Source organism: Lissotriton vulgaris, chromosome 7 (genome assembly GCF_964263255.1).
Source record: "Lissotriton vulgaris chromosome 7, aLisVul1.2, whole genome shotgun sequence".
Taxonomy (NCBI): domain Eukaryota; kingdom Metazoa; phylum Chordata; class Amphibia; order Caudata; family Salamandridae; genus Lissotriton; species Lissotriton vulgaris.
In genome coordinates this window covers 140494304-140506611 of record NC_141695.1, presented here as the reverse complement: position 1 = coordinate 140506611, position 12308 = coordinate 140494304, and positions in this window count along the sequence as shown.

Sequence of the window (12308 nt, the reverse complement as noted above, 5' to 3'; positions counted from 1 at the left end):
GATCCAAATTGGCGCAGCACACGCATACCGGGAGGAAAAACAACTTGGCGAACTCAGAATCACGGGAAGTCAACGCAGCGCATGCGATATTGTACTTTTCAAGCGCGGCCAAGCAAAAAAATCCGCAGCTTGCGAATTTGCTGACTTTAGGGCACATTCATGCGATTCGCGGACTGCGTATTTGCCAAAAATCCACAAATTCCGCAAATGAAACTAATTTTGCGCCCACGCTTACCTATAACCAGCGTCATCCCTCCTATCTGTACATTGAACGCTAGAATCCTCCCCCTAGTTTCTGCTATCTTGTCCCCCACCTGGCCCTTGAAGGGCTATGCAAAGAGAATAGCGACTACGGCTTTTTCTCTACTGTGGAAGAGAAGTATTGTAGCAGGAAAGCCTTGGAGCGCTTGCTGTGCCTATCCTTGGAGAGTAAGTGTGTTTCCTGTTGCAGGCATACCGCAGCCCCGGACTTCTCCAGGTAGGACAGACGGCCCTGCGTTTGATGGGGTTATTAAGCCCCTTTACGTTTAGTGTAAGGACCTGTAACGTGGATTCCGCCATAAGTGGTGCTAGTGTGAGCTGCACCTTGCCTTGAGCGGCCACCGAATGTCAGAGTCTTGTTCATGTCGCCTTTGTTGCACCACACCGGAGCTCCCCCTGACCACTGAACCCTGCCCCACGGGACCCCCTTCCCCCCCAACACCCCCACGGAACCCCAACAACAACCACTCCCCCACCCCCTTCCCCGACCCCAACTCCCCAATTCCGACAACCAAGCATTGTCCCAGTCCGGCCAATCATGCGCAGGCCTGTGGTAGTGGTATACATTGGAGCAATCTTCTATGGCGACCTCCGTGGCCCCCCGCCTGCACTCCCGGGCCTAGGATGTATCGTACTAAGATGTCCCCCCGCATTAAAAACTAATTTGGATGATGACATTTCTCTGGCCACCTCCCGGGTGGCGATGGTCCTTTCCTGAGTGATGATGTGGGCCTCAGGCTTCGCGTGCACCATGGGTGAGTGTCGTCGGCTGAGCCTCTGCCAGCCTCCACGGGGCGGGCCCTGGGACAGCTTCGTTGATGTCGACTCCTCTGTCAGTTATATGTCAAATAGTGCACAAGTGTCCTGGAGCGACCTCAGCGGCTGTAGGGCTCCGTTCCATTTAAATATCAGGCGGAATGGGTGGACCCAGGAGTAAGGGATCTCTTTATTGCACAGGAAGTCCGTGGCCCCCTTAAATGCTTTTGGTTTCTGTAATGTAGCAGCTGAGAGGTCTTGGTATAGGGCTACGGGATGGCTTCGGAATTGAAGGGGCTGCTTCCGCCGAGCTACTCTGAGGATCCGTTCTTTCAGCGGAAAATCGGGCAGAAAGGCCAGAATGTCTGGGGAGGGGGAAAGGTGAGCGTCTCGGGAGCCCCACTCTGTGAGCCCTGTCGATTCTGATCTCAAAGTCCGCTGTTTCCCCTAGGACTTCCCGAAACAGGGCCTGTAGGTAGCCTTTGATGTCCGCCCCTCCTCCTTGAGAGGGACCCCTCGGACCGGGACATTGTTCCGTCGGGACCGGTTTTCCAAGTCCTCTGCATGTGCTTGCAGTTCCAGTTGCTGATCCTTCAGACGAATGACCTCTTGCTGTAGCTGTTCGATCTCGTCGCTCCTGACCTGATCTGCTTCCTCGATAGCAACCACAGCTCTTCTAGGCCGTCCACCTCCCGCCTGATCTCCTTGACCTCCCCGGCCACTTCTTGTTTCAAAGTCTGGAAATCTTCTTGGAGGGAGTTAAACAGGGACTCCAGGAAGGATTTGGTGATGGGCACTTGGTCTCCTGCGGATTCAGTGTGTGATTTCAAGACCCCGGGGGAAGTCCGCCCTTTGTTGTTTTTTGGCGGGTCTTTGATGAGCATCTCGGGGAGGGTGCGATCCCCCTTCTTCCTTAATCCGGCCATTTTCGTCCTTCAACATCGTGGGTGCAACCCGTGTTACAGTCCCACTGTGTCAGGGTCGCCCTTGTTATCAATCGTTGTCTGCGATCGCGGTCCCTTTTCGTAATCCGTGGAGGCTGCGTCACTATTCTGGCCCGGGGACCCCCGCAGCAGCATGCACCTGACTGCCTCCCCAGTCTGGGACCCTGTTGCTCTGCAGTCGACTGCCGCATGTTGAGGTATGTGGGCGCGGCAGATAGCTCGGCCCGAACCCCCTATCCAGGCCCCATCCGGGGGGTTACAAATGGTGGGCCTCTTTGATTCCTGTTGTCCACCTGTCCCTGCTGTGCATTCGTGCCACAGCTACTGCTACTCCTGTCATCTCTGCGGTGGTGTGTCTGTGGCCCTTTAGGTCCTTGCGCTGCCTGGGCCTGGTGGAAGCCAGTCAAATTATCGCCCGACTGCTAGAGACTGTCTTGGGCTCAGGGCCCTCCAGAACTCTCCCCGGGGCCTGCTCCACACCTTCTGTGCAAAATAGCGCCTCTCGCTGTAGGAGAGTGGGGTCTGCAATCCTATGGTCACCCCCGATTTTTGCTTTTTGCTTTACTGGTTTACAACTTTCCCTGGCTGTGGACCTGCTAATCAGACCCACAGCCTTGCTGTCTCTCTCTAAATTGACAACCATGTACCTTAGGTGCATATCTAATTGGATACTGAGTCACCTTATCAGTCCTATTCTCAAGAGTCCAGACTACTCCAAACCTTTCATTATCCATACAGATGCTTCTGAGTTGGGAGTGGGAGCTGTTCTATCTCAACTGAATATTGATGATCATGACCAGCCCATTGCTTTTATAAGTAGAAGGCTGACCCCTAGAGAGAAACGTTGGTCAGCTATTGAGAGGGAGGCCTTTGCTGTGGTTTGGGCCCTGAAGAAGTTGAGGCCATACTTGTTTGGAACTCACTTCAAGATTCAGACCGACCATAAGCCCCTCTTATGGCTAAATCAAATGAAGGGTGAAAACCCCAAGCTTCTTAGGTGGTCCATTTCCCTACAGGGGATGGACTTTACAGTGGAGCACAGACCAGGGACTGACCATGGCAATGCAGATGGCCTCTCCAGGTACTTCCACTTAGAACAAGAAGACTCACCTGGTCAAGGTTAGTTTAATGTCCCTAAGTTTGGGGGGGGGGTTATGTAGGAGAGTGGGGTCTGCAATCCTATGGTCACCCCCGATTTTTGCTTTTTGCTTCACTGGTTTACGACTTTCACTGGCTGTGGGCCTGCTAATCAGACCCACAGCCTTGCTGTCTCGCTCTAAATTGACAACCATGTACCTTAGGTGCATACCTAATTGGATACTGAGTCACCTTATCAGTCCCTGTACAGTGTACCCTAGGTACCCAGGGCATAGGTGCTCTCAGGGCCTACCAGGGGCTGCAGCATGTATTATGCCACCCCTGGCTGACCATCCAAATCTGACACAACTGGCTGATCAATCAGCTAGGGCAAGGTGGTGTAATCACCCTTTGCTTCAGATATAGTATCCCTATATCTAACCCTAAAATGGACACATACCCTCCTATCAGTCACTCCTATGGCAGGCCTTATCAATCCTGAAGGCAGAGTGCTTGGAATTATGTGAGATGGTGCTCTAGCATGAGCTGAGCCTGTCTGCAGCTTTCGGAACCAAGTCCCTTAGCTGTTTCCATGATAACGCTATACCATATACTCTTAAGTGCATTATAATCCTCGAGGTTATTGCCAACTTTGGTATAACATTATCAAAACATGTTGAGTAAGGTGTCATACGAATTGGAATACTACCCCCCTGCCAATTCTGGCAACGGAGGTAGCATTCCACCCTTCTAGAGGGACAAGACATGTATGTAACTGTGATACCCAGTTAAAGTTAACTCGAGCCTCAGCATCACAAAATGGATGCTGCCACCACAGACACAAGTCTGACCTCCTGCTGCTGGCAGTCCTTCCAGCGAGGGAGGCTTGGACAAAGGGTTTCCTGCCTTGGGAGGCTCTAGCACCACCCCAGACAGGATTTTGTGTATTAGGTAGGAAAGGGCTTGAAGGAATGAGACATGCCTGGGGCACACAAGGTGTCCCTGTGCATACACCGGTCTAAACCAGTTCCTGGGGCACTCCAGCCCCAGCTCTGGCGCAAGACCGGACAAAGGATAGGGGGTGTAACCACCCCCCTTCCTGGTCCCACCCAGAGGAGGGACCTAGTCATAGTACAGCCCCCTTTAGTCGGATAAAGGTAAGAGCTGGTCCCATTCCATATTAGATTATCCTGAACAACTTTACAAGAAGAAACTCTGGACTTCAACGTTCTGCTCCACAGAAGACTGAAGAAATCTCCTTTGTGTGCAAGGAGTGTCCACCCTGCACAAGCAGGCACCATCAGCGTCCAGCGGCTTACCTTTGTCGTATTCCTTCAAGGATCCAGACTTCAGAGCCCGACGAGACCCGGATTCCCAGACCTCTCCGACCTCTACCTACAAATGCAGCACAGCTGAGATCCGTGCGTGCGACGAGATACGTCAGACCAGCCATCTTGAAAGAAGCAGCACTTCGCTCCAGCACGACTTCTGAGGTAACCTCGTCCAAGTGCTTTGGGAACTGAGAAGCCCCGACCCCGAGCAGCTCCTGCACCGAAGACCAGCCCTCCAGCATCCACGAGATCTGAGTGGGGCCCTCCTGCCTGTTTGCTGCTCGACGCGTTGTCTGGTCATTTACCGGCTGGCTAGTGACCTCCTAGACGACGAACCTTGAAATCTTCACTGCTGGTCTGGTTGCTCCAGACTGGCCCTTGCTCCCTTCCAAAAGAGGAGCACCCCGGACCCTCCTGGTCACTCCAGACGCCGTTTCCACTCACCGCATGGGTTGCCTTTGCCAAGGCCTGTTGACTCTGAATCCAAAGCCGACACCGCCGACAGCGAAGCCTGTGTGGGACAGCTCGTGCCTCCATCCTGGTCGTTGAAGACACCACCTGGTCCACGTGGCTGCAGAGACAAGCGTCCACCCTCACCTGATCGCGACAACGACATCTGGTTCCACTCCTGGTTCCACTCCAGTCACTGGCTAGTGACTTTGAACATTGTCCCCGCTGCTTTCAGGTTCATCTCTTCACTGATCCACCCTTGGATCACACTGGACATCTTCCTCCTGACCGCCTGCAGCATCTTTTCTTCCAGGCTCCATAGACTTCAAGGCCGGAACCCGACACGACTTGGCACCTATGCACCCGCAGCCTGTGGGTGAGGTAACACGAGCATTTTGGTGCTCAAGGGTAGCTTGACTCTCCTAGTGTCCAGTTACACAGTCGTTTTAGTTCTACCTAGTCAGGATTGTCCGTACTCACCTTTTTCTTGAACTGTACTGTCCATAGACACTGTTACGCATCTCGCGTGTGAGTTCCGTGGGCCTCCTATTACCTACCTAGAGTTAGTATAGCATGGTCCCAGCGATCCTACAGCCTCTGGACAGCTCCATTCCTTTTACCGACTTTCACATTCCACTTACTTAGTATATGGTTTGTCATGCCCTTAGGGCACCATTGTAATTTGTGAAACTTAAACGTATTTTTCCTAAGAGATTGTCATGTGCTTAGCCCTCTGATCTCATAAAGAGTTCAGAGGTGTATGTTAGTTAATAAATATCTTGTTTATTTTCATAACAACCTGTGGTGTGTCCTTTCACTTGGTATTCAAGGGGTTATATGTGGTAAAACAGCTTGCTTCACATGCCAAAAGAGTTTAGCCTAAGACTGCTTTGTCCATGCTACCATTAGGAGAGCTGGTCTATAGGTTGACTTACAACCAATCACCATAAGGGTTGTTTGGACTGATACAAGGGGATCACTAGAACTAGTGAGCATCATATATCAGACCAACTTCTCACATTGGTGTGCAGCGGTTGGGATTTGAGCTTGCTGTTGTTTTTACCAAATATAATCTTGAGATATCATTTGAAAGATCACATAAGGTACCATAGGTACATATAACAAGCTTAGAAATACTCTGAGTTCTACTGAACCAGCTGTTGTAGTAGAAAGGGAGTAGCACACCCTGACTACAACTCTTAGCAAGGGATCAGTAGGTAAACCCATAGTGTAGGTAAGTGCACCACTTATACCTCACTAGAAAAGCATGTCTATCACAGGAGAGAACACAGTGGCTCCCCTTGGTGATATTGACCCTCCACAGGTCATGTCAAGATATGCAGCCCTTAGCTTCCAGGAGATGAGACAATTGTGTACCTCCAGGAAACTGAAACAGGGTTCTAACCCTCCAATTCCTTTTCTGATAGGTCTCTTAGAGACATTTCATGCCAGAAGGGCTTCTAATCCAGGCCCATCTGACCCTACAGAGGGAAACATACCCCCAGTAGAGGAGGACTCTAATCTCTCTGAAACAGAAGAAGTGGAGGAAGATGGAGACTCATCTGTTGGAGAGGTAAACCATGGTCAGGGAGGAGTCAGCAGACTTACCATGGCCAACTTAAGCATACATGAGAATGGAACTGGGGGAGCTCCAGGCCCATCCTCAGGCAGGCTTAACCTTGGGAATAGACGAGTTAGGTCTCACTCCAGAGGCTCTAACAGATCTATTCACACCCATGTCTCTCAGGCATCTTCTCAGAGAGGGATGACATCCCCTCAGAGAAGAGAGCATGAAGCTAAGATGAGGGAAGTCAATCTGAGGATAGAGAGGGAAAAACATGCCCTTGCCAAAGAAAGACTTGCCTTTGCCAGAGAGCAGAAATTGAGTGGGGCAGACCCCACTGGTGGCAGCATTATCCCTAGAGATAAAGACAGGAGTTTTGATACTAGACACCTGAGTAAAATAGTGCCCCCCTTGAAGCAAGGGGATGACATCCACAAATGGATGACTGCTCTGGAGAGGGCCTGCACTGTCCAGTGCATCCCCCAGAGTCAGTGGGCAGCTATATTGTGGCTCTCCTTTGAAGGTAAAGGTAGAGATAAGCTCCTCACTACTAGAGCTGAGGATGCTAACAATTACCAAGTCCTGAAGAATACACTGATTGATGGGTTTGGATTAACAACTGAGCAGTACAGGTTGCTGTTCAGAAGCACCCAGAAAATTCAGTCTCAGGATTGGGCTGACTTTGTTGATTGTGCCACTAAGGCTTTTGAAGGCTGGTTACTGGGAAGTAAAGTTACTGATTACACAGGATTGTATAATCTAATTATGAGAGAGTAAATCTTAAGTAATTGTCAGAATCAGTTGTTGCATCAGCACCTTATTGACTCAGATCTGACCTCTCCCCAAGAATTGGGAAAGAAGGCAGACAGATGGGTCAGGACAAGGGTCAAGCAGCAGAACCAGAACCAGGGTGGTGGCCAGAAGAAAGCAGACCAGAAGGGTAATGATAATAAGCAAAATGACCAGAAGTCTTCAACAGGGCCCCAACAATCTAAGGAGGGTGGGTCCCAGAATTCCCAAAAGAAGAATGATGGTCAGAGGAAACTATGGTGCCAATACTGTAAAAGTAAAACTCACTGGTTTAGTGAGTGCACCAAGAAAGGCCCAGCTCCTACCATACTGCCCCTAAGGCACCTGCACCCCCTAGTACAGTTAGTAGTGGTAGTGCTCCTCCCAAGGCTATAGTGGGGTTAACCCTGGGAACTGAGGCGGGCTCTGACTTAGTCAGGGTACCTACTCTGTTCTTGTCTGTACTGGGGACATGGATATGACCCCTACAATAAGTCCCTGTACTCTGGGCAAGTACAGGCAAACGCCTTTAATCAATGGAAAAATATCTCAGGCCTACAGGGACACCTGTGCCAGTGTCACTATGGTGACACCAGCATTTGTGTACCCTGGACAGGTAATACTAGGTTCAGACTACCTAGTGACCAATGCTAGCAATGTCACTACAAACCATAGTATGGCAGTTGTTAATTTCTCCTGGGGAGGGGAAACTGGCCTCAAAAGGGTTGTAGTTAGTTCAGACCTCCCAGTGGACTGTCTTTTGGGCAATGATTTGGAATCCTCCTTATGGTCAGATGTGGAGTATAGGACTCATGTGGAAATGTTAGGTTTGTCAGCACATGTCCTTGCTGTGACTAGGTCACAGGCCAAAAAATGCCCAGCTGAACAAGTGCTGGATCCTGGAACAATGGACCAGCCACTTCCCAAGAGCAAGAGCAGTAGGGTTAAGGCAGTGCCTTCCCCCCTGCCTCAAGGTGAGGATCAGCCCTCTCAGGAGGTTGACCCAAAGACCCCAGAAGGAACTTTTCCTAGAAGAACTTGAACCTGAACAGGTTGAGTTTCTTGGGTCAGGGGGACATTCCAAGGCAGACTTGAGGCAGGCACAGTTAGACTGTTCCTCTCTTGAACCCCTCAGACAGCAGGCTGCTGTGCTGAGGCTGCAGTGAATGCCACAGGTACCCACAAGGTGTACTGGGATGATGGACTCCTTTACTCTGAGGCAAGAGACCCCAAGCCTGGTGCTACCAGGAGGCTGGTCATCCCCTTGTCTCTGAGAGGTTTCCTTCTTACCTTGGCCCATGAGATTCCCCTTGCAGGTCACTTAGGCCAGAACAAGACTTGGGGCAGGCTTGTCCCTCCCTTTCACTGGCCTCATGTGTCTGAAGACACAAAAGAGTTTTGTCGCTCATGTGTCACCTGCCAAGCCAGTGGGAAATCAGGTGGCACCACAAAGGCCCCCCTTATACCACTACCTGTGGTGGGGGTACCCTTTGAAAGAGTGGGGATTGACATTGTTGGACCAATGGACCCCCAACAGCATCTGGGCACGGATTTATACTGGTGGTAGTGGATCATGCCACCAGGTATCCAGAAGCTATTCCCCTTAGGACCACTACAGCTCCTGTTGTGGCCAGGGCCCTACTTGGAGTTTTCTCCAGAGTGGGGTTTCCTAAGGACGTTATCTCTGACAGAGGTGCAAACTTTATGTCAAGATACTTGACTGCAATGTGGAAGGAGTGTGGTGTCAATTACAAATTCACCACCCCCTATCACCCACAGTGCAATGGGCTTGTGGAGAGATTCAACAAGACCCTAAAAGGGATGATAAAAGGGTTACCAGAAAAGCTTAGGCGAAGATGGGACATCCTTTTACCCTGCCTTCTGTTTGCTTACAGAGAGGTCCCACAGAAGGGGGTTGGCTACAGCCCTTTTGAGCTTCTATTTGGGCATCCTGTAAGAGGACCCCTGTGTCTTGCGAAGGAAGGATGGGAGTTACCTCTCAAAAAGCCTAATCAAGACATAGAAGACATAGTGGACTATGTACTTGGTCTCCGCTCCAGGATGGCAGAGTACATGGAGAAGGCATCTAAAAACCTTGAGGCCAGCCAAGAACTGCAAAAAGCTTGGCATGACCAAAAGGCTGTCCTTACTGTTTACCAGCCTGGACAGAAGGTGTGGGTGCTGGTGGCCCCAGCAGCTCTCCAAGACAAATGGTCTGGACCCCATACTATCATTGAACAGAAGGGAGAGGTCACCTACCTGGTAGACCTTGGAACTCCCAGGAGCCCTCACAGAGTACTTCATGTGAACAGGCTCAAGGCATTTGTCAACAGGGAAGACATGGGCTTGCTCATGGCCACAGATGAGGGACAGGAGGAAGAGAGTGACCCTCTCCCAGACCTGCTCACTCAAAACCCTGATGATGGGTCAGTAGATGGTGTAGTCTTTTCTGACAGCCTCTCTGAACATCAGCAAAAGGATTGCAAACAAGTTCTTCAGTTCTTTAGACAAATGTTCTCTCTGACACCCAGTCAGACAAACTGGTGCACCCATGAGGTGGACACTGGTGACAGTCTGCCTATAAAGAGTAAAATCTACAGGCAACCTGACCACGTCAGGGACTGCATAAAACAAGAAGTACAAAAGATGTTGGAATTGGGAGTCATTGAACTCTTGGGCTAGTCCTGTAGTTCTAGTGCCTAAACCTCACACCCAGGATGGTAAGAGAGAGATGAGGTTTTGTGTAGACTACAGGGGTCTCAATGCTGTCACTAAGACAGATGCCCATCCAATACCTAGAGCGGATGAACTCCTAGATAAATTGGCTTCTGCCAAATTCTTGAGTACATTTGACCTGACAGCTGGTTATTGGCAAATCAGGTTAGCTGAGGATGCCAAGGCCAAAACAGCATTTTCTACCCCAGGAGGTCATTACCAATTTGTGGTGATGCACTTTGGTTTGAAAAATGCACCTGCCACTTTTCAAAGGTTGGTGAACCAAGTTCTCACTGGGCTGGATGACTTCTGTGCAGCATATCTAGATGATATTGCTGTCTTTAGCTCCACCTGGGAGGATCACCTGATCCACCTGAGGAAAGTTTTGGAGGCCCTGCAAAAGGCAGGCCTCACTATCAAGGCTACTAAGTGCCAGATAGGGCAGAGTCAAGTTGTATACCTGGACCACCTTGTAGGTGGAGGCCAGGTTCAACCTTTGGAGAGCAAGATACAGGCCATAAAGGACTGGGCTCCTCTACCCACCCAGCCACAGGTCAGAGCTTTCTTGGGCCTGTCTGGTTACTATAGAAAATTTGTCAGAAATTATGGAACCATTGTGACGCCACTTAATGACCTGACAAGTAAGAAAATGCCAAAGAAAGTTCAGTGGACAGTTAGCTGTCAAAAGGCATTTGATGACCTAAAGCAGGCCATGTGTACTGCACCTATTCTCAAGAGTCCAGACTACTCCAAACCTTTCATTATCCAAACAGATGCTTCTGAGTTGGGAGTGGGAGCTGTTCTATCTCAACTGAATATTGATGATCATGACCAGCCCATTGCTTTTATAAGTAGAAGGCTGACCCCTAGAGAGAAACGTTGGTCAGCTATTGAGAGGGAGGCCTTTGCTGTGGGTTGGGCCCTGAAGAAGTTGAGGCCATACTTGTTTGGAACTCACTTCAAGATTCAGACCGACCATAAGCCCCTCTTATGGCTAAATCAAATGAAGGGTGAAAACCCCAAGCTTCTTAGGTGGTCCATTTCCCTACAGGGGATGGACTTTACAGTGGAGCACAGACCAGGGACTGACCATGGCAATGCAGATGGTCTCTCCAGGTACTTCCACTTAGAACAAGAAGACTCACCTGGTCAAGGTTAGTTTAAGTCCCTAAGTTTGGGGGGGGGGGGTTATGTAGGAGAGTGGGGTCTGCAATCCTATGGTCACCCCCGATTTTTGCTTTTTGCTTCACTGGTTTACGACTTTCACTGGCTGTGGGCCTGCTAATCAGACCCACAGCCTTGCTGTCTCGCTCTAAATTGACAACCATGTACCTTAGGTGCATACCTAATTGGATACTGAGTCACCTTATCAGTCCCTGTACAGTGTACCCTAGGTACCCAGGGCATAGGTGCACTCAGGGCCTACCAGGGGCTGCAGCATGTATTATGCCACCCCTGGCTGACCATCCAAATCTGACACAACTGGCTGATCAATCAGCTGGGGCAAGGTGGTGTAATCACCCTTTGCTTCAGATATAGTATCCCTATATCTAACCCTAAAATGGACACATATCCTTCTATCAGTCACTCCTATGGCAGGCCTTATCAATCCTGAAGGCAGAGTGCTTGGAATTATGTGAGATGGTGCTCTAGCATGAGCTGAGCCTGTCTGCAGCTTTCGGAACCAAGTCCCTTAGCTGTTTCCATGATAACACTATACCATATACTCTTAAGTGCATTATAATCCTCGCGGTTATTGCCAACTTTGGTATAACATTATCAAAACATGTCGAGTAAGGTGTCATACGAATTGGAATACTACCCCCTCGCCAATTCTGGCGACGGGGTAGCATTCCACCCTTCTAGAGGGACACAACATGTATGTAACTGTGAACCCCAGTTAAAGTTAACTCGAGCTTCAGCATCACAAAATGGATGCTGCCACCACAGACACAAGTCTGACCTCCTGCTGCTGGAAGTCCTTCCAGCGAGGGAGGCTTGGACAAAGGGTTTCCTGCCTTGGGAGGTGCTAGCACCACCCCAGACAGGATTTTGTGTATTAGGTAGGACAGGGCTGAAAGGAATGAGACATGCCTGGGGCACACAAGGTGTCCCTGTGCATACACCGGTCTAAACCAGTTCCTGGGGCACTCCAGCCCCAGCTCTGGCGCAAGACCGGACAAAGGATAGGGGGTGTAACCACCCCCCTTCCTGGTCCCACCCAGAAGAGGGACCTAGGCGTAGTACAGCCCCCTTTAGCCGGATAAAGGTAGTTCTGCTTCGACTTCGACTTCGACGTTCTGCTCCACAGAAGACTGAAGAAATCTCCCTTGTGGGCAAGGAGTGTCCACCCTGCACAAGCAGGCACCATCAGCGTCCAGCGGCTTCCCTTTGTCGTCTTCCTTCAAGGATCCAGACTTC